Below are 23,680 nucleotides of genomic sequence, written 5' to 3'. Positions count from 1 at the left end.
GTCCTATGCCTCTGCGCCCAGCCTGGGAAATATCTTTTAACTTTGTTTTTACCTCTATTCACACAAATTTCAAAATTTGTATTTTTTTTAGCCTAGTTCATTTGTTCTGCTTTAGACCTTCAGTTAAAGCCTTAATTCAGACTCACCTCTTCATATCTTCACCATTGAATGTCATAGTCTCCAAAGATAATTCTATCTTCTGAATTGCATCTCTCCGTTTTCCTCTTCCATTGTTACAAGAATGATCACTGTTGAAATGCAAGATTTGTGATATTACTCATTGCTAAAAACTCTTCAATAGATCACAAATTTCACAGGATAAAGCTCAAACTTCTTAGGAAATCATTCAGGAAACTCATGATCTGGATGCTCAAGGTAACCAAGGTTTTTCTTTCTTCACCTGAACTCCTACTCTTGCCAACATATTTGTAGCTCAGCAGGGTACCATTATTTCATAATTTAGGTGCTTTTTTGATTTTTTGCTTAATTTCTGAAATGACTTTATTCACTGGCTAGAAACTACTTACCCATCAAACAATCCTTCATAAATAATTAATATGTCCTTTGTGACTTCACTATAATGTGAACATTCTACCTGTATAACATCTTATTCAACTTATTTGTGTCCATATCTGTCTCCCTCTACTTAGTAAAATGAGTACAGGAGCAGTAAGGCAGCAAGTAGTTAATGGCAACGTTCTCTGATTGAACTAGGCATGTGAAGATGACTAACTCTGGGACTCTGGAGTCTCAGTCTTGGACTCTCCCTCACCTCTGGTCAGTCTCAGCTTCTACCAAAATTTTAGTATAGCAGATTTTAGAACAGGTTTTGCTCAATAATTCTGTACTATTATGATTAAATAGTAAGGGTTTAGATGATTACTGGCAAATTACTACAACATTAAATAAAATAGTATGCTCCCATTCTCTCTATACATACCTTAATCCTGACCACTGTTAGAAATTAATTTCCACTTTGGAGCCTCCCTAGATTACCTCATGAAATTCAGAATTATGCCTGTGCTGTTCCTAGTTGTCGTTGCCTAGGCAGCTATTAACCTTCCAGTTTCTGAGAAGCCATCCCTATTTAGTAGGTTTATTGTGCAGACTTTGAAAGATAATTGTATTGAGATCCTTGTGTATATTAGGTGCATGATGTGTTTTTTACTGATTCAGTCCACAAATCCTTTTTCTGCATTATAAAGGATTTGTTCAAATCATGTGGCTCTTTGCACTGAATTTTCATGTAGCATTTTTCATGTATTTTTACTTTTAAGGGTATTTCTAAATGCTACTGAGAACAAATTTACTCCCAGGATTTACAAACATATATTTTATTTTTTTTTACCCTTTAATCTAGTGAATGCTTTAAATTTCAGAGTTACTGGGGGCTCCAGATATAGCTCAGTTGGTAGAGTGCTTGCACAAAACCCTGGGTTCAATCTCTGGCACCACCAAAATAATAATAATAATAATAATAATAATAATAATAATAATAATAATAATTTAGAGTTCCTTAAAGTCATTTATTTGTGGTATGAATATATGTCTTTCCCATATACTAATTCCCCAACCTAATAAAGTACAAATTCTCTGGTCCTGCATATACACAGGCACATCACTTACTGCAAGACTCCTGAACAGGGTTTCTTCTGACAGATTATAAACTATGTTTTGAGTATTTAAAATAAAAAAAACATTTGTTTTTATTCATAGTGAAAATGAAAAAAAAATCTTTTCACAAAAGTGTTGGTAAATTATAGGATTGGGGCAGAGTATTAGCATTGCTATACCTTCTTGTACTATTTTACCACTTAATTATGTTTTCTAAAAAGAAACACTAAAGAATGTAAATATGCTGTGATGTAAAAAGGTGCATTATAAAAGTCATAAAATAGTTGTTAAGCAATAAGTCTCTGGAAACATTAAACATGAACTAGGAAGTGAGTGGGACCATATGACCTTCGATATTTCTTTCAAAAATAGTGGAAGCAGTATATTTCTTTTAGGACTCAAAGATACTTTTATGAATCAATATCATTTTTAAAATTTATTTATTAGTTCTAATCAATTATTCATGACAGTAGAAAACTCTTCTATTCATTGTACACAAATGGAGCAGAATTTGTCACTTCTCCGGTTGTGCATGAAGTAGAGCCACACCATTCGTGCAATCATACATGTACCTAGGGTAATGATGTCCGTCTCATTCCACTATCTTTCCCACCCTTTTGCCCCTTCCCCCCTCCCCTTTGCCCCATGCAAACGTCCTCTATTTACCACATGCCTCCCCATATGGATTAGCATCAATTTATCACAGAAAACATAAGGCCCCTGGTTTTTTGAGATTGTCTTATTTCCCTTAGCATAATATTTCTCTAACTCCATCCATTTACCTGCAAATGCCATGATTTTATTCCCTTTTAATGTTGAGTAATATTCCATTGTGTATATATACCACATTTTCTTTATCCATTTATCTACTGAAGGGTATCAAGGTTGGTTCCACAATTTAACTATTGTGAATTGTGCTGCTATTATAAACATTCATGTGCTGTGTCCCTGTAATATGCTGTTTTTAATAGCTGGGTCAAATGGTGGTTCCATTCCCAGTTTTCTAAGGAATCTCCATACTGCTTTCCAGAGTGATTGCAATAATTTGCAGTCCCACAAACAATGTGTGAGTGTGCCTTTTACCCCATATCCTCGCCAACACTTATGTTGTTTGTATTCTTGATAACTGCCATTCTGACTACACTGAGATGAAATCTTAGTTTTTATTTGCATTTCTCTAATTACTAGAGAAGTTGAACATTTTTTTCATATATTTGTTGATTGATTATATTTCATTTTCTGAGAAGTGTCTGTTCAGTTCCTTAGACCATTTATTGATTGGGTTATCTGTTTTTTTGGTATTAAGTTTTTTGAGTTCTTATATATCCTGAAGATTAGTGCTCTACCTGATGTGCATGTGGCAAAAATTTGCTCCCAAAATGTAGGCTCTGTCTTCACCTCACTGTTTCTTTTTTTGAGAAGAAGCTTTTTCATTTGAATCCATCCCATGTATTGATTCTTGATTTTATTTCTTGTGCTTTAGGAGTCTTGTTAAAGAATTATGGGCCTAGTATGACATTATGAAGATTTAGGCCTACTTTTTCTTCTATTAGGTGTAGGTCCTTGATCCACTTTGAGTTTTGTGCATGGTGAGAGATAGGGGTTTAGTTTCATTTTGCTGCATAGGGATTTCCAGTTTTCTCAGCACCATTTCTTGAAGATGCTATCTCTTTTTCCAATGTATGTCTTTGGCTCCTTTGTCTAGTATGAGATAATTGTGTTTATGTGGGTTTGTCTCTGTACCTTCTATTCTGTACCATTGGTCTATGTGTCTGTTTTGGTGCCAATATCATGATGTTTTTGTTACTATTGTTCTGTAGTATAGTTTAAGGTCTGGTATTGTGAAGCCCCCTACTTCACTCTTGCTAAGGATTTCTTTGGCTTTCTGAGTTCTTATGTTTCCAAATGAATTTTATGATTGCCTTTTCTATTTGTAAAAGGAAGGACTTTGGGATTTTAATTGGAACTTCATTGAATCTATATAGCACTTTAGTAGTTTTACTAAATTCTCTTTCAGAGGATTCATCACTAATGTATAGTAATGCATTTGATTTATGGTCATTGATTTTAAATTTGGTACTTTGCTGAATTCATTTATTAATCCTAGAAGCTTTCTGCTTGAATTTTTTGGATCTTCTATGTATTTGATCATGTTGTTGACAACTAATGATAGTTCAAGTTCCCTTTTCCTACCCTGATCTCCTTAATTTTTTTATCTAATTGCTCTGTGTAGAGTTTCAAGAACTATGTTGAAGAAAAGTGTTGAAAGAGGGCATTCCTGTCTTTTTCCCTGTTTTAGACGGAATGCTTCCAATTTCTCTCCATTTAGGATAATGTTGGCATTGGATTTAGCATAGAGAACTTTTACAATGTTGAGGTATCCCTACTAGTGGTTTGAACATGAAAGGGTATTGTATATTTTCAAATGCTTTTCCTGCATGAATTGATATAATAACATGATTCTTATTTTAAGACTATTGATGTGATGGATTACGTTTATTGATTTCCGTATGTTGAACCAACCTTGCATCCTTGGAATGAATCCCACATGATCATGGTGCACTATTTTTTTAAATATATTTTTATGTGCAATTTGCCAAAATTTTGTTGATAGTTTTTGCATCTATGTTCATTAGCGACATTTCTTTTCTTGATGTACCTTTGTCTGGTTTTGGTATCAGGGTGATACTAGCCTCATAGAATGAGTTTGGAAGGGTTCCCTCCTTTTTTATTTTATGGAATAATTTGAGGAGTATTAGTATTAATTCCTCTTTGTAAGTCTTGTAGAACTTGGCTGAGAATCCATCAGGTCCTGAGCTTTTCTTGGTTGGTAGGCTTTGATAGTGTCTTCTATTCCTTTGGTTGAAATTGATCTGTTTAAGTTGTGTATGTCCTCCTGGTTCAGTTTGGATAGGTAATATGCCTCTAAAAATTTGTTGGTGTCTTTGGAATTTTCTATTTTACTTGAGTATAAATTTTCAAAATAGTTTCTAATTATCTTTTGTATTTCAACAGTGTCTGTCATGATATTTCCTTTTTCATCACAAATTTTAGTAATTTCAGTTTTCTCTGTCCTCCTTTTTCTTGGGGTGGCTAAGGGTTTCTCAATTTTATTTATTTTTAAAAGAACCAGCTTTTACTTTTGTCAATTTTTTATATTGTTTCTTTTGTTCCAATTTCATTGATTTCAGCTCTAATTTTAATTATTTCCTATCTTTTGCTTCTTTGGATGTGGTTTGTTTCTCTTTTCTAGGACTTTGAGATATAATACCAGGTTTTGTTTATTTGTTGACTTTTTTTTTCTTTTAATGTATGAGCGTAATGAAATGAACTTTCCTCTTAGTAATGCCTTCATAGTGTCCCAAAGATTTCTATACATTGTATCTGAGTTCTCATTTACCTTTAAGAATTTTTTTAATTTCCTCCATGATATCTTCTGCTATCCACGTATCATTCAATAGCATATTATTTAGTCTCCAGGAGTAGCTTCTGCTTTTTATTTTATCATTTATTTCTAATTTCATTCCATTATGATCAGGTAGAATAGAGGGTAGTATCTCTATTTTTCTTGTATTTGCTAAAACTTGCTTTGTGGCATAACATATGGTCTATTTTGGAGAAGGATCTATGTGCTGCTAAGAAAAAAAGTCTTTTCACTTGTTGATGGATTCAGTATTTGATATATTTGTGTTAAGTGTAAGTTATTGATTGTTTTATTGAGTTTTTTAGTTTCTTTGTATAAATTACCCAGTAATATTTTGTTATGGTCTATTTGATTCTTGAAGTTGAGAAGTGTGGTTTGAAACACATAGATGCCCAATTATTTGGGGCATAGATATTCATGATTGTTATGTCTTGTGAATGTATGATTCCCTTAAATATATGAAATTACCATTTTTTTAATCCCTTTTCGCTAGCTTTGGTTTGAAGTCCACTTTATCTGATATGAGGATGAAAACCCCTGCTTGTTTATGTGGTCTATATGAGTGATATGTTTTTCCCATCCTTTTACCTTCAATCTGTGGATGTCTTCCTGTGAGATGTATCTCTTGAAGGCAGCATATTGTTGAGTCTTTTTTAAAAATCCAATCCGCCAGTCTGTGTCTTTTAATCTATGTTTTTTAACTTGGTTTCTCCTTTGATTGGCCTTTCCTTTGGAGTACTTTCTTCCTTTGCAGATTTTCATTGTTATTTTTCATTTTCTTCTCGTGAAATATTTTGCTAAGAATGTTCTGTAGTTCAGACCTTCTTGCTGTAAATTCTTTTAGCTTTTGTTTATCATGGAAAGTTTTTATTTTGTCATCAAATCTGAAGCTTAATTTTTCTGGATATAAGATTATTGGTTGGCATCAGAGCTTGGTATATGTTGTCCCCTGATCTCTTGGCTTTGAGGGTCTGGGTTGAAAAATCTGCTGAGATCTGAATTGATCTTCCCTTTTATGTAATCTGATTCCTCTCTTTTGAGGCCCTTAAAATTATATCCTTATTCTGTATGCCAGGCATTTTCACTATAATGTATCTTGGAGTAGATATGTTTTAATTTTGTTTAAAAGGCTTACATTCAGGGTCCTGTAAGCCTTTTGTATTAGATTTTCCACTTCATTCTTAATTTTTGGTAAATTTTTTTATATTATTTCATTGAAGAGATTGCACATTCCTTTGATTTGAATCTCTGTGCCTTCCTATGTCCAAATAAATCTTAGATTTGGTCTTTTAATGCTATCCCATAATTCTTGGATGTTCAGTTCATGGTTTCTTAACAACTTCACTCTGTGGTCAACTTTATTTTTAAGATTATATATTTTGTCTTCATTGTCTGAGGTTCTGTCTTCCAAGTGATCTAGTCTGTTGATGATGCTTTCTATTGAGATTTTTAATTTGTTTTTTTTGTTTGTTGGTTAGTTGGTTTCCATCATTTCAAGGATTTCTGTTTTTTTTTTTTCAGAATCTCTATCTCTTTCTTGAAGTAATTTTTGCTACCTGTATTTGCTCTCTTATATCTTTTTTGGAGTGATCAATTTTTGCTTGTGTTTGCTTTCTTAGGTAATTCTTTAATTCACAGAGATTATTTTTATTATGTACATTTTAAACTCATTCTCTGACATTTCATGTATTGCACTGTCAATGAGTTCTCTTGGTGTAGTATCTTGGTTTGTTTGAGGACCTTTCCTCCCTTCCCCCACTTTTATTTTTTTTTCTTATTGCCTATGTGTCTTCTTGTCTTGCAATGCAGCTCTGAGATATTGCAGTTTCAACCCTATAATTTTATAGTGTCTCTGCAGGTTACCAATACCTTATCTTTAAGGGCGATATTGAGATTGACAGCATGAAATGCAATCAATATGCAGCCATAAATCCATGATTTTCTATTTTGACATTTACAGTTTTGTTGCTATAAACAGACATGATGAATTCAGTTATCTTCTACCATATAGCCAGTAAGTTTGCATTTTCTAATGGTGTGTGTGTGTGGGGGGGTAGGCTGTGATGTTTATGAGGTAGAATGTGAGAATGTAGAGGTATTATATTATAGAACTAGTGAAAGGGTAATCAAAAGAAATTAGCTGTTAGTAGGAATAAAAAGAGTGAGGTGACCCCATGCAAGGGCTCCCTGTTGCCTTTGCAACAGGATGGTGTCTGTTAGCACACCTAGGAGAGATACTTCTGGGGCAACTGGATCCACAGAGACCTAGGTAACAGTCTTCCAGGTCCTGGTTGTTGTCCCTAGATGGAAGCGGCTGTGTACCTAGTTGGAGGCAGGAGTAGTGTCAAGCCTGTAGGTACCTTAATGTTGGGCTTCCAGGCTCCAGTCAGTATCTAAAGGTGGAAGCTTCCCCCACTAAAGATGGTAGAGGCAGCAGTGGAGGTAACCTAAGATGTGGTGGAGATGTCCCTAGATGGAGGCAACTGCTTTCAGAGATGGGGCTGGAAGGATGGGCTGTTCCACAGCATTCGGGAGCCTTTTTGATGATGCCACAGTGTGTCATGCAGTGCTGCAATGGCCAGCTGCCTCCTGGCCCTGTCTGATGTCCCATGGTGGAGATTACCATGTGAGAAAGGCTATGGCGGTGGCTGCATAGCCCAAGATGGAGGTAGTTTGGGTGGAGCCACTCCATTTGGGTGGAGTTGAATATGGAACCTCAGTGTGGTCCCTGCCCAGGTGCAGTGTTCCTCTCTACGGGCAGCCATGGGGCAGCAATGGGCACTTGGTGGGTCCAGGATGAAAATCATTTTGATTTAAACTGATATTTTGTTCCTAAAAGTATATCAAGGCAAATTAAGGTTAAATTCTTTAAAGACAGGCAAGAAGAATGAAAGAATATTTTCTTTGAAAAAGAATGCTCTTCCTCCTTTAATTTTAAACAAAGGAAGAGTTTAGTTTCAAGGAGCAAGCCTTAATTATAAAATTATGATATTGCATATTTTAAAATAATAAGATTGCATAATTTTCCCTAACACTATTGCCATTTAGCCATTTGAAAATTATTTTTTAAATTACATTTTGAGAAAATAGTATGTATATTCTAGTCTGTCCCTTACTTCAATTTTTTGTTTTTATTGGTATATCATAATTATGCATAATAGTGGGATCATTGTGGTATATCTGTACATACACAAAACATAATTTGATCAATTTCATTCCCAGTACTTCCCCTTTCCCATATATCCTCACTCCTCCTAATGCTGTTGACTCAATAAATCTTGTTTAAGAATAAGATAAGATAAAACATGTTTCATCCACATCAGTTTTAACTAATATATTATTTCAATATTTCCAAGTTATAATTAACAAAACATGCAAACAATATCGAAAAAACTAAAATTCAGAAAGATGTTTTCCTTTTCTTTTGCTCATGATGAACATATTGTTCACTCTAAGCAAGTTTCTTTCACTTCATTAGAAAGCAGAGAAGCCCCTTTACACCAGCACTTTGCCTCAAGTAAGCTACTAGAGTCTCTGGGTTCCAATGCAACACTGTAGTTGCTCTTAGAAAGACGAATGAACCTCAGGCATATTTAGAACAGTTCAAAGGAAATCCCAGGAATCCACTTACACTACTTATGCCATGCAGATTTTTGAAGAGGAAATTATTTTTACTGTGTGCATTGCCTTTAAAAAAAAGAAAAGAAAAGAAAAAAAGGTTGATATTCTAATGTAACAGGACTAGATGAGGAACCCATACTCCATGCCGTGCAACATTAGAAAACACCATTTAAAAAATATTTTTAATTGCATTTTCATGAATACTGAATATAAAGTGTTCCTTTTTTCTCATTGCTAAAATTATGTTACTGTTGCTGCTGCTTTTACTGTTATAGTTTTATTTCAAAGACACAGTATGTCTGAAGCTACTGAACACTAGAGTTATCTTCAAAGTAAATAAGTTGAGGTAAATGGCTAAATACAGAAAGGATTGCAATAAATGTAGAAAATATTACAATAAATAATGCAGTTTCAGCACTAATATTGATTTCTTAACCTTTGATGAGAATGTACAGGTTTAAAATATATTGGTTCAGAAATAAAATCAGTTCTAAAAGCATTTTCAGTTATTTTGCACTAATGGATGAAGGTTGTTTGATTTGAAGTCACAAAATCAAATTTAAATCACAGGTCTTGGTGTAAAAATCTGGGTAAAATGCTATGCTGACTTAAATAGGAATATAACACAAGCTGGAACATAATATTGTTTTAAACATCATGTGAAACAGTTATGTGAAGCAGACATATTTTACCTCACACAGTAATAATTAAATGTCAGTTATTAACCTGCACAAACCAGTAATGTTCCTAACAATCTGTGTCATAGAGTTAATTTACATTTTTTAAATTACTATTTATTTACTTGTTCAGCAGTTAAACCCCCACTTGTTTTATTTTATTTTTATTGTACACATGTAAACTATGCATAATATTTTGATATACATATAAAATAAGTAAATAATATGGTCCAGGAAATTAACTTATACATCACATACCTTTACTTTTTTTTAGCAAAAGCACATTTTTTTTAGCAAATCTCTAGTACAATATAAAATACACTGTTATGTAGTTCATTAGATTCCCTAGACTTATTTATCTTACATAACTCCAATTTTGTACAGTTTAACCAACATCTCCATTTTTTTCTCTCACTCCCACACATCCCTGAACACCAGCTTCTACTCTCTGTTTTCTATGGATTCAGTTTATTTTACATTCCGTGTATAAGTAAGCTCATGTATATTAGTGTATCCGTGTTAGGATACACTTAACATAATGTTTTGTAATTTCATCCAGGTTTCATAAATAGTATGAATTTCTACTTTTTAAAGGTTAAGTAATATTCTATTATTTATATGAAATATATGCACATTATATATATGCACATGTGTATAATGTTATCTATGTATAATATATGTGACAGAAAATATTGAATATAATGGAATATACAATCTATATTTTCTTTATCTATTCATCATATTAACATTTAAGATATTTGCTTAACTTGGTTATTGTGAATAACAAATAAATGTGGGAGTACAGTAGCTCCCCAAAACACTGATCTCAGTTCTTTCAGATATATTTTCAGCAGAGAGTAGTCCTATTTTTAATTTTCTGAGGAATCTCCATACTGCTTTCCATAATGCATTCCCTAATGATTCATGACATTCAGCATTTTTTCATAGGCCTATTTACCAGTTTTATGTCTTCTTTGAAAAAATGTCTATTCAGATCCTTCCCTCAGGTTTTTTTTTAATGGGGTTGTTTTTGTTTTGTTGCTATCAATTGAGTGACTTCTTTACTAGAAATTAGACAGTGTCTATTCCTCCCATGCTCCCTCTGCCTATCCCATTAAGAATCAGCCTCTTATAGCAAAGACAACACTCACATTTGGTTTTTGGGGGGATTGGCTAACTTCACTTAGCATTCTCTTCTCTAACTTCATCCATTTATGGGCAACTGCATGATTTTATTCTCTTTTATTGCTGATAAATATTCCATTGTGTATATATGCCACATTGTTTTATCCATTCATCTATTGAAGGGGATCTAGGTTGGTTCCACAGTTTAGCTATTGTGAATTGTGCTGCTATAAACATTGATGTGGTTGTGTCCCTGTAGTATGCTGTTTTTAAGTCCTTTGGGTATAGATTGGGTCAAATGGTGGTTCGATTCTGATTTTTCAAGGAATCTCCATACTGCTTTCCATATTGGCTGCACCAATTTGCAGTCCCAACAGCAGTGTATGAATGTGCCTTTTCCCCTACATCCTCGCCAATACTTATTGTTGTTTGTCTTCATAATAGCTGCCATTCTGACTGGAGCGAGATGAAATCTTAGAGTGGATTTGATTTGCATTTCTCTAGTTGCTAGTGATGATGAACATTTTTCATGTATTTGTTGATTGATTGTATATCATTTTCTGAGAAGTGTCTGTTCAGGTACTTGGCCCATTTATTGATTGGGTTATTTGACTTTTTGGTGTTTAGCTTTTTGAGTTATTTATACATCTTAGAGATTAGTGCTCTGTCTGATGTGTGAGGGGTAAAGATTTGCTCCCAAGATGTAGGCTCTCTATTCACCTCACAGATTGTTTCTTTTGCTGAGAAGAGACTTTTTAGTTTGAAGGGAGGAGCCATGGGGTTATAAATGATGCTGAAATGTGATAATTATTATTATCCAAAATATATGTATAAAGACATGAATTGGTGTGAATATACTTTGTATACAACCAGAGATATGAAAAATTGTGCTCTATATGTGTAATAACAATTGTAATGCATTCAACTGTCATATATAAATAAAAAGAGCAAAAATGAAAAAAAATGATATTAGTGTACAAATGAATTACATGTGTCAGAGTTAATTCCTTAAAAATATTATGTGTGAGAAGACACATATTTAGCAAAGTTAAAGATTGCTCTAAACTCTAGAAATTAAAAAAAAAACTTAAGAAAAATTTCAAAATCAGATAAATCAGATTTCCATTACTATAGCCAATACCTAGATAATAAACTTATTTATTTATATATTCAGCTCACAATTTTGAAGGTTCCAATCCATGTTTTGTCAGAACCACTGCTTTTAAATATTTGATGAGAGTTCAGCAGATCATGATAGTAACACATGGTGGAGGGAAACTGCTCACCTCATGGCTGAGATGGGAAAAGCAAGAACAAGGAAGACACCAGGGTCCTAGCATCGCCTTTGGGCCATATCTTCAATGAACTGGGGACTTCTCACTAGACCCCATCTACTAGCATTTCCACCAACTACAAGTAGTGCCTCACTGGGGGTGAAGCTTTGACCACATAGAGCTTTGGAACACACTTATAATCTAAACTATGCCATTTTCTTTCTGTTTGTAAGCTTATAAGATTATGTTACATATTTCCACTCAAAGTGTGTTTATATGGCCACGAAGATGATTTCTCATATGATTTTCAGTTTTCTTCCAACAAGAAACAAAAAAAAAATATAAGTAAGACAGTATATTCTGGCACTCTCCCAACTAATTAGAGTGCTATTCTTATAGATTCACTGTCTGGAATCAGTCCGAAATCTTAAATAGTGAACTCCTAAGTAAGACAGAGGTCAGGAGGGTTTCACTGTGTAACCATGGCATAAGAAGGGATGTATTCATGATACTTCAAACTTGTTTATATTCTATCATCAGGCTAAAACCTTCACTTCCTAAATGTGCCTTGAATTTGCATGCTGTCAGTGAAACTATCTTGGTATGTTAATGTTTTTCTTGATAAGAATTCCAGGGGAGATAAATGGCAAGGGCCTCAAGCTGATTCTGAAGATCTTTAACAGTCATCATTACATTTATTATGGAGACTGGCATCACCATTCTTAGAATTTCAATTCTTTCTCAGAAGAAAATTTGGAAGGAACACTGCTAAGAAAAAAAATAAAGGAAGATTAGTGTGAATGACTATAAAACTTTTATAAAAATAGTCAATGTACTTAAATGCACTTGTAAGAATAGATTAAAGAGGGTTATTTTATTTAAGAGTATTAATACATGAGATTAAATATCTTCAAATTATGTTTTAAAAATACAAGAGTGTGTGGAACTGTTAGTTTTAAGAATGGGAGCATTTACAAGGTAAATTAAAAATTCCATTTGATTACAAATACCATTTTAACCCTCTCATCTTGCTTTAAAAGGCAAACTTTTTATTATATTAATTCTCTTAAATTATTGCACATAAATATGAAAAATACCTTTCATTTTTGTATATGTATGTTTTTTCATGTCCTTTGTTTTATATACAATATTAGAAACTTTTTTTGTTAAAAATTTTCCAATGCTACATGGTCTTTGAAGAGTTTTCAATTTATAAATGAAAAATATAACTTTTGCATTAGGATTTACTAAGGTAATTACAATGGGTTATTTGCTATTCCTGGATGTCTTTGTTCTTGAAAAATTTAAAAAATTTCTCCATAAAATTCCACTTCAGGTATCAATACATTTTGAAATAAAAGGGAAATCACAAAGAAGGATGCATTTGTAATGAAAATAATAGATTGGTGGTTCAGAATAAATAATAATATTATGTCCTTAAGGTGGTATTTACTTTTTTATATTTACTTTGTAATAATTATTCAAACTGTGATATTATAAATTAGTCTTCTCTATGGATATTATACTTCAGTGAAAATATTTATAAAATTTTAAGAAAATAATCACATTGGGAGAAAAGGAAATACTTTCATGGCTTGGTAAAGCTATGTTCAGTACTTCAGACTGCCCATCTATGACATTAATAAGGAAGAGTTTGTGTGATACCTTCTGACAAGTCCATAGTGAAAGCTCTTAGTTCTTTGGGGACATCTATGGTGAGGGGGTCACACATTTCTTGACTGCTGTGACAGTGGCATTTTGCTTTCATTATTACTGGGTATTTTTTAGTCAAGCTTTATCTTGAGGTCCTCCTATGGATCTTATACCCACTAATACCTAAAGCCCTTTGTCCTTAAAAAAATAGTAACATGGATTTTGTTTGCAACTAAGCAATCTGATCATTAAGAAATAACTGACAAGTTTTTGAGAGATTTTAGTTGTGAAATGGTCGAATTTGGGGGTTCTTGAACTGTTCTTACTAAAGTAACTGTGGCCCTTTGTTACCAATTAGAAGAGAATCAAGAAGCATCTCTTTTCCAGAACTTTTATGAAGCAGGCACTAGTTTGAACAGACAATATCTAGTACTGATGGAGGACCTGGAATTGTATGGCTAACAAAAAGGTCTTCCCATCCTAAAAAAGGTGAGAAAAAATTGCAGATAAATTGGTGGGCAGAAGCAGCTACACACAGAACAGGATGATGGAAACTATCTATAACAAGTACAAATATCTTTGTGAATCAAAATATTCTGAAAAAATTTTAAAAATCACATTAACTGTGATCATTTGGAACAGAGAGAGTTAGAAGTGTAAAAGGAACAAAACAATATTTGAAATTACATTTAATCTAACCTATAATAATTTACATAATGCACAAACAAGCATGTTAAGCAAAGATCATTAGAATCATAAGATTAAATTTTAGCATATATTTTAGTTTTCTTAGGTACATTTATTGTACTTATTATACAATTTATAACTTGACCAAATTATTAGCAATTGATATTAGCAATTACACTATGGATCATATGTTGGTCAATATTAAAACTTTATTATTTTTTAATTATAACCTTTAGTATTTTTATCTTCTCAGATATTTATTCTGAAAATCTTATGAGTACTTTTAAATATTTGTAGATGCTTCTGTTTCTATTTCATTTTGTCGTATTACTTTATAAATTGTATTTATAAAATATGAATTTAAAGATTAATTCAGATCATAATATTAGAATTGAGATGATGAATCCAAATGATATGAAGTATTTTGTTCACATGACACAGACTTGCATATCTATGACATAAATAAAGAAGAGTTTATGTACAGCTGTCTATATACTAAATTTCTATTAACATCATAAATTTTACATTCCTTAAAGTTTTAAGTCCTTTCTCTTGAAATTTTATTCAGTTGAGTAGAATAAATACAATGCATTTTTACTTCCCGATAGTGAGATAAATATATAATACTTTGTAAGGTAAATTACTGAATGAGAGTTTGAGTTCTCACTGATGATTAAGAAATATCAACAATTTTGTGAAGAGGAAGTGAATGAAATGAGGAGAGTTACCAGTGTAGAATCAGGCATTCGTGAGGTCATGCTTGTAACTAAAGCAAATATTAGTTTCTTCAACTCAGTCAGATGCTTCATGCTCTATTCTGTGCAGGATATTCTATATAATATACATTTTCTTACCCAAATGCTTTTATTGTATCCAGTGAGAAAACTGCTGGAGTGTTTTGAGATAAGAATATTTACTGTGTGTACCTCTGCTGACATTTGTCCTCTGAGACAAGTCCTTTAGTAAATTGTTTCTCTATTGACATTTGTTCTCAATGGAAGTTTGTGTTTTCTTATCTAGTAGATAATACCCTCAAAGTATCTATTGGATATTAAAATTGTGTCTTTAGAGATTGGCAAAATCCTTATTTACACTTGAAAAGCAATGTTCCCTCTCATGTGAAAATCCTTTCAGTATTCTCACAGTATATATAGTTTACTACTCATTTGGATATTTATAACTTATAATATTATTTAAATTAAATAAGTCATTAACTTAATTATCCCACCAGCCTTCTAGAAATATTAATTTCACCTCAATGTGATATCTTCTCTCAGCAAATTATACATTCAAAATTTTATTGAAATAGAAAGTATGTAAAATATAGTAAGTTAAGAAAGGATTAACTGTATAAGAATATTGTGTTATTATTTTTAATCAAACTGTTTTCCTCGGTTTATACCACCAATTTTCACTTCATGATCCCTCTCTAATTAACTGATGCATTCAGGCAAATATATATGCATTTGTGGGGGCAGGGTGTGGATATCATTAGCTTTGCTTGGTGGAAACTGAGACTAGGATTTATAAAATGACCTCAAAATTAAACTGGATACTAAAATAAAAATGACAGAAATAAAATGAATTCAAATTTCTTTATAAAACCTTAAGAAAATTCAATAGAGTTGCAAAAAAGAGGAAGATAATCATAAGAGAAGCTTTTCCAGGAACGATTGCATGCATTACTGGATTTTGCTTTGCACAGAATCTCACTAATTTCACCAAATATGGAAAGACAACACACCAAGGAGTTATGAGGGAATTGAAATAAATTACACAGCTAGACCCTCCTTAAAACTCACAATAGGCAGGAAAAATGTTTAAAACATACAGGCAGAAAGGTTGTAATTACTCAGAACGAATTATCTGCAGCAACTGAGAGGGATTTGAGAGTAGAGAGAGATAAAAGAGAAAGTGAAATGAGAAGATTTCTACTGAGATGGTAATATCAAGGGGAAAGATATTTGCAGAGTTCCAACTGAAGCAATCTAGCTCTAAAACCTAAACAAAATTTCTTGTAATAGCATGCTGTTATCTTTATTTTTGACATGGTAACCGAATTAGAAACAAGTGAATTTTAATAGTAGATATACTTGAAGAACTTTAATATTGGGAAAAAATAAAAATTATTATCTCATATCTGTATCTATATCTATCTATCTATCTATATATATATATATATATATATATATATATATATATATATATATTATACACACGTATATCTTGGGTTATTATACAATAGAATGTTAACTTATTAAACTTTCTGAGCATTAATATAGAAACATAAATAGCATTTCTCTCTATAAAGAACAAGAGTTTAGAGCACATAATACAAGAATAGAGAACGATGCATAACAAAATGATACCAAAAATGTGCAAACAATAAATAAAATCAAGAAATCCTTTGAAAAATCAAAAGAAAATAAATGGAAAGTTTTTAGTTATTTATCAATAATAAAAAGTACTAAATACATTAATTACCCTTAAGTAAATACAATTTTACAAAACCAATAGGAATATCAGAATATTTTATATTTTGGAGTGTTTGTAATATTAATAAAACAGTGCATGTGTTAATACCAAAAACATTTTTAAAGAAGATGATACTAGTAATTTATAGTAACATATTTTATTAAATATAAATTATTAAAAGTATTATCTGAAGAAAAAAACCCACAAAAATAAAACACTTGGAGAGTGTGGAAATACACTCAAATACGCATATTGCAACAGTCTTTCCAAATTATGAATGAGTGTATACATTTTTCATACTACTATTTTCCTAAGTGGTGGCAAAAAGCTGAAGTGTAGAGATAGTCACTCTCATTCAACTTTTTTCAATTATTTAAAAGACTCCTATGCAAAGAAATGGACCTGTCTCAAGTCTTGGCACAGTATCTTAGAATAATAATGACACCATAAAAGAAGATCTAGGACCACCTTTTCAGCTCCTGCCTATCACAGGTGAATTTCATTTGGTCTGGAGTATATGAGAAATTAACTGAAGTTGTTACTTACTTTTGATCTTGAATTGTAGCTCTGTACTTCTGTAAAATGACTGGTTTCTCAATATCAATTTGACTTCTTCTCTTAAATGACACTAACATTTTGCTAACTTTGTATCATGAAGTAGTGTGTCTTCATCTTAATGCTAATTAATGCTAATTCCTCACTGATCCCATCTAGTTTATCCTCTTAAAAGGATCTTTGTTTAACTTGTCCTAACATATGTCTCCATACAAAAACATGTTCTGTGGTTTAGAGAATTTTTTGAATTCCTATGATATATATATGATGTGAGTCACTTCCCTATCCTTAACATACAACATTTACTAGAAGATAAAATTGAAAACAATTTTGTGTTATTAGGTAAATAAAAGAGAAAGAAGTATTTGATAAGCAATGTAACAGAAGCAGTATAATAGCAGTGATGACATTCAAAAGTTATTTTCTTTTTAAATAATTTAACTTTCTTATATATATTTAGACAGAAAACTATATTAATTGTAAGCATATAGATAATTCTATATGAGTAGATAATTAGAGAAGCAATGCATACCTGTTTCTTACTTTAATAACAAAATTGAGATGCCTATTCTTTCATCTTCTTAATTTATTATGTCAGTAAATATTATTTTGACTTCTTAAGCAAAATTTTCTTTAAAAATTGTATCACTTGCCAAAAAGAAAAACAATAGTAAGATAATTCTTGAAGTCGTCACATGAACTTGAATAAACAATAGCGATATTATCTCATCATGGAGTTTGTATTTTTAACCTATTTTTATTCCTATATTTATGATTTTTATGGAATTTAATTACAATTTTCCGAATTAATTAAGTTATGTGAAATGAAAATTATTCCTATAACAGCAAAATAAAAAATGATAAAAGTACCAGAATATTAACCACTTGTGTCCAGAAACAAAAGCCCTTTTTGAACTTAAAACCTGCTATTTAATTCATTGCATATCTAATTAGACTATAAAAATTAGTAAACACTAAGAAACTATAGAGTTATTTTCTTGAATTTGTAAAATTTTAGTAATATTAAAATAAATAAATAAAAAGAGGTGGTGAGGACAACTTTGTTAGTGAGCTTTTTGTCCCTGTGAACAAAATAACTGACAAGAGCAATTTAGAGGATGAAAAGCTTCATTTATGGTTTCAGAAATTAAATTCAGAATCACCTGGCACTGGGCACCAGATGAACCAGAAAAACTTGGTGGAAGAGTATGGTGGAGGAGAGCTGTGTAGCCCATAGGCACTGGGAAGAAAAGAGAGAGCATGAGGAACCAGGGACAAAATATAAACCCGAAGAGAATACCCACTGTGTCCTTTCTGTCAAATGGATTAATCCATTGATTGGGTTACTGATCTCATAGTTTAATCATTTCACCACCTGCATTAACACAAAATACCAAAGCAAAATAGGATGAAAAAAATGAAAGGGGTCTTATCTTTGTGCTTAGAGGGGGAAAAATGGGGTTAGGGAGAGGAAGGAGGAAAATTGCCAAGAGGAGAAGTAAGGGAGTAAGAAGAAAAGGAGGAGGATGAAGGAAGGCGTGAGTCATTTACTTTTAATAATTTGAAATATATAAAGAATACCGAAATAGCCTGGAAATAAAATGGGATCACTCACAATTCCAACTTAGTGCAAACCACTACTACTCTTTTAGCACAGAAGCTTTTAACTATTTCCATATGTTTAGGAAAATTAATTTCCAGTGCTAAAATCTATATTCTCTTCATCCTGAGCATATAGCTAGGATATATTTTCCATATATTTTGTGCAACTAGGCAAGGTTTTGTGCTTGAACTTTGGACAAAAACTGCTGCCAGAGGAATTGAACAAGTTGTGCTTTGTCATCCTAAAATCAGCACACTATAGTGACATAGCCAAATCAATGTTTATAGAAGCTGCATTCCTAATGGCTAAGCTGAAGAACCAAATGAGGTGCCCTTGAACAAATGAATGGATACAGGTCTCTTGGAAGATGGCAGCAAAGGGAGTCACCCCCATGTACTGCGTCACTGTGCGGGAGAATGACGAGTTAGAACGGCTAAAAGCTATCTTGTTAGGAATTTCCAGCAAAATTGGGGTGCTCCAAAACCTAGAGGAAGGATTTCCATTGCACGAGGATCAGCTACGGGGGCTCAGACGCGAGCGATTTGTCCGCACGGAGGGTCACGCTGCTTATTCAGCAAATCGCCCCGCGGCTAGAGTCTGCGGCGCACGCTGGGAAACGACGAGATAGCAACGCAAAGATACAGCGCTGCGGATTCTGCAGGCTCCTGCCGGCTGTGCAATCACTGTGCTCAGTGCTGAATTCTGGGTTTGAGACAGGGGAAGGAAATGGTCCAATTCGGTTCTCCACACCGGTCAGACCACAGAGGAAGCCAGCGGCCACCATCTTGGAGAGCTGACGTCACCATCCCTGTTTTCGACTGATCGCAGCTCATTCAGCTATAGAACAGGTAATTTCAGGCTGCTATTCGCCTGCGTCTCCCAGACAAATTACTCAGGTTCAGTGCTAAAGAACCCGCAGAAACTGTTTCTTGGAGCCTGCTCCTATCAGAACATACACCAAGCCCGGAGCAGCCTAATTCCAGCTCCCGGAACTGCTCTGGCCCAGGGCTAAAGAACCCGCGGAAACTGCTTCATGGTCCGGGTCCTGCTGAATAATGTGGAGGTAAATACCAACCGAACCTTCATAGGCAGTGGCAACAGGATTGAGACGGGGCTTATGAGGGCCGGTCAGGACTCACCCGTTGCTTTGGTCACCCGGCAAAGGGAACAAAATGCTGCCGTTCGCATGGGATACCAACATGGCAGAGATCTGATGTCATCAGAAAGCAGCGGAGGAGATAACTTCATCGATACCAGCAGGGAAAGAAACAGTTGGTCTCCTGGTAAAGAAAGTGAGTAACAAACACCCGAGTCTCTCTCATTTTGTCATCAAGCCAGAGGGGCAGGGCAGAGCCGCCGCCCGCGCCCGGAACAGGCCCAGCGACCTGCCGGCGTGGTAGACACGTCACCCCAATTGGAGTAAGGGCAGAGCAAAGCCGCTGCCCACGCCTGCAAGGTAGGCAGACCTGCGACCGACCAGCAGAACAGGCCCAGCGGCCCTTTAGCGTGGTTGACAGATCACCCCAATTGGAGGAGGAGCACAGCGGCCGCCCGCCCCTGCAAGGGAGAATTTTCAACTATACAAGAGCAATATAAATATATATGGGGAAAATCTCAATAACACAACAGTTTCACCAAGCAGAAAGAAACACGAGCAGTATGAAAAGACAAGGAAAGAAAGGACCACAAGCAATGCAGGTCAACTCAACTTTAGAAGAGGTAATAGCTGCAGTAGATGGAATGTCAGATAAAGAATTCAGGATATACATGCTTCAGATGATCTGGAGTCTCAAGGAAGAAATTAGACAGCAAAATCAGACAATGAAAGATCCCTTCAACAATGAATTACATAAACAAATCCAAGAAGCAAAAGATCAACTATACAGGGAGATAGAGGTTAAAAAAAACAAACAGAAATCCTAGAAATGCAGGAAGCAATAAACCAACTTAAAAACTCAATGGAGAATACTACCAGCAGAGTAGAAAACTTAGAAGATAGAACATCAGACAATGAAGACAAAGTATTTCAACTTGAAAAGAACATCGACAGCTCAGCAAAACTGTTAAGAAACCATGAGCAGAACATCCAAGAAATATGGGATAACATTAAGAGACCAAACTTAAAGAGTCATTGGGATACAGGAAGTTATAGAGGTCCAAACCAAAGGAATGAGCAATCTATTCAATGAAATAATATGAGAAAACTTCCCAGACTTGAAGAATGAGACAGAATCCCAAATCCTAGAAGCCTACAGGACACTGAATGTGCAAAATCATAAGAGATCCACACCTACACATTATAATGAAGATGCACAACATAGAGAATAAGGAGAGAATTTTAAAAGCTACAAGAGAAAGGAAGCAGATTACATTTAGGGATAAACCAATCAGGATAACAGCTGATCTTTCAACACATACTCTGAAAGCTAGAAGATCCTGGAATAAAACATTTCAAACACTGAAAGAAAATGGGTTCCAACCAAGAGTTGTGTATCCAGCGAAATTAAGCTTCAGGATGGAAGAGGAAATTAAAACCTTCCATGATAAACAAAAGTTAAAAGAATTTGCAGCTAGAAAACCATCTCTTCAAAACATCCTTGGCAAAACATTACAGGAAGAGGAAATGGAAAATAGCAATGAAAACCAACAGTGGGAGGCAGTACAGTAAAGGGGGGAAATAATCAAAGAGGAAAACAAACCATGTTTAGTAACAGAAATAAACAAATATGGCTGGAAGAACAACCCATATCTCAATAATAACCCTAAATGTTAATGGCTTAAACTCACCAATTAAGAGACACAGACTAGTAGAATGGATCACAAAACAAGACCCAATAATATGCTGCCTACAGGAGACACATTTGATAGGAAAAGACATACATAGGCTGAAGGTGAAAGGTTGGGAAAAATCATATCACTCATATGGACTTCGGAAACAAGCAGGAGTGTCCATACTCATATCACATAAAATAGATTTCAAGCCAAAGTTAATCAAAAGGGATAAAGAGGGACACTACATACTGCTCAAGGGAACCATACACCAACAAGACATAACAATCATAAATATATATGCCCCAAACATTGATGCAGCTATGTTCATCAAACAAACTCTTCTCAAGTTCAAGAGTCTAATAGACCACCATACAATAATCATGGGAGACTTCAACACACCTCTCTCGCCACTGGACAGATCTTCCAAACAAAAGTTGAATAAGGAAACTATAGAACTCAATAACACAATTAATAACCTAGACTTAATTGACATACATAGAATATACCACCCAACATCAAGTAGTTACACTTTTTTCTCAGCAGCACATGGATCCTTCTCAAAAATATATCACATATTGTGTCACAGGGCAACTCTTAGACAATATAAAGGAGTAGAGATAATACCATGCATCTTATCTGATCATAATGGAATGAAACTGAAAATCAACGATAAAAGAAGGAAGGAAAAAGCATACATCACTTGGAGAATGAACAATAGGTTACTGAATGATCAATGGGTTATAGAAGACATCAAGGAGGAAATTAAAAAATTCTTAGAGATAAATGAAAACACAGACACAACATATCGGAATCTATGGGACACATTGAAAGCAGTTCTAAGAGGAAAATTCATTGCTTGGAGTTCATTCCTTAAAAAAAGAAAAAAACCAACAAATAAATGATCTCATACTTCATCTCAAAATCCTAGAAAAAGAAGAGCAAAACAACAGCAAAAGAAGTAGAAGGCAAGAAATAATTAAAATCAGAGCTGAAATTAATGAAATCGAAACAAAAGAAACAATTGAAAAAATTGACAAAACTAAAAGTTGGTTCTTTGAAAAAATAAATAAAATCGACAGACACTTAGCCATGCTAATGAAGAGAAGAATAGAGAGAACTCAAATTACTAGTATACGGGATGAAAAAGACATATCACAACAGACACTTCAGAAATACAGAAGATAATCAGAAATTATTTTGAATCCTTATACTCCAATAAAATAGAAGATAGTGAAGGCATCAATAAATTTTTTAAGTCAAATGATCTGCCCAGATTGAGTCAGGAGGATATAGACAACCTAAACAGACCAATATCAATTGAGGAAATAGAAGAAACCATCAAAAGACTACCAACTAAGAAAAGCCCAGGACCGGATGGGTATACAGCAGAGTTTTACAAAACCTTTAAAGAGGAACTAATACCAATACTTTTCAAGCTATGTCAGGAAATAGAAAAAGAGGGAGAACTTCCAAATTCATTCTACGAGGCCAACATCACCCTGATTCCTAAACCAGACAAAGACACTTCAAAGAAAGAAAACTACAGACCAATATCTCTAATGAACCTAGATGCAAAAATCCTCAATAAAATTCTGGCGAATCGGATACAAAAACATATCAAAAAAATTGTGCACCATGATCAAGTAGGATTCATCCTTGGGATGCAAGGCTGGTTGAATATACAGAAATCAATAAATGTTATTCACCACATGAATAGACTTAAAAATAAGAACCATATGATCATCTCGATAGATGCGGAAAAAGCATTCGACAAAGTACAGCATCCCTTTATGTTCAAAACTCTAGAGAAACTAGGGATAACAGGAACATACCTCAATATTGTAAAAGCAATCTATGCTAAGCCTCAGGCTAGCATCATTCTGAATGGAGAAAAACTGAAGGCATTCCCTCTAAAATCTGGAACAAGACAGGGATGCCCTCTCTCGCCACTTCTGTTCAACATAGTTCTCGAAACACTGGCCAGAGTAATTAGACAGACGAAAGAAATTAAAGGCATCAAAATAGGAAAAGAAGAACTTAAATTATCACTATTTGCAGGTGACATGATTCTATACCTAGCAGACCCAAAAGGGTCTACAAAGAAACTATTAGAGCTAATAAATGAATTCAGCAAAGTGGCAGGATATAAAATCAACACCCATAAATCAAAAGCATGCCTGTATATCAGCGACAAATTCTC

This window comes from Marmota monax, unplaced genomic scaffold (assembly GCF_021218885.2).
Source record: "Marmota monax isolate L192 unplaced genomic scaffold, Marmota_monax_Labrador192_F-V1.1 WCK01_AAM20220418_F8-fsc00326, whole genome shotgun sequence".
NCBI classification, from domain to species: Eukaryota; Metazoa; Chordata; class Mammalia; order Rodentia; family Sciuridae; genus Marmota; species Marmota monax.
This window is presented reverse-complemented; position numbering follows the sequence as displayed.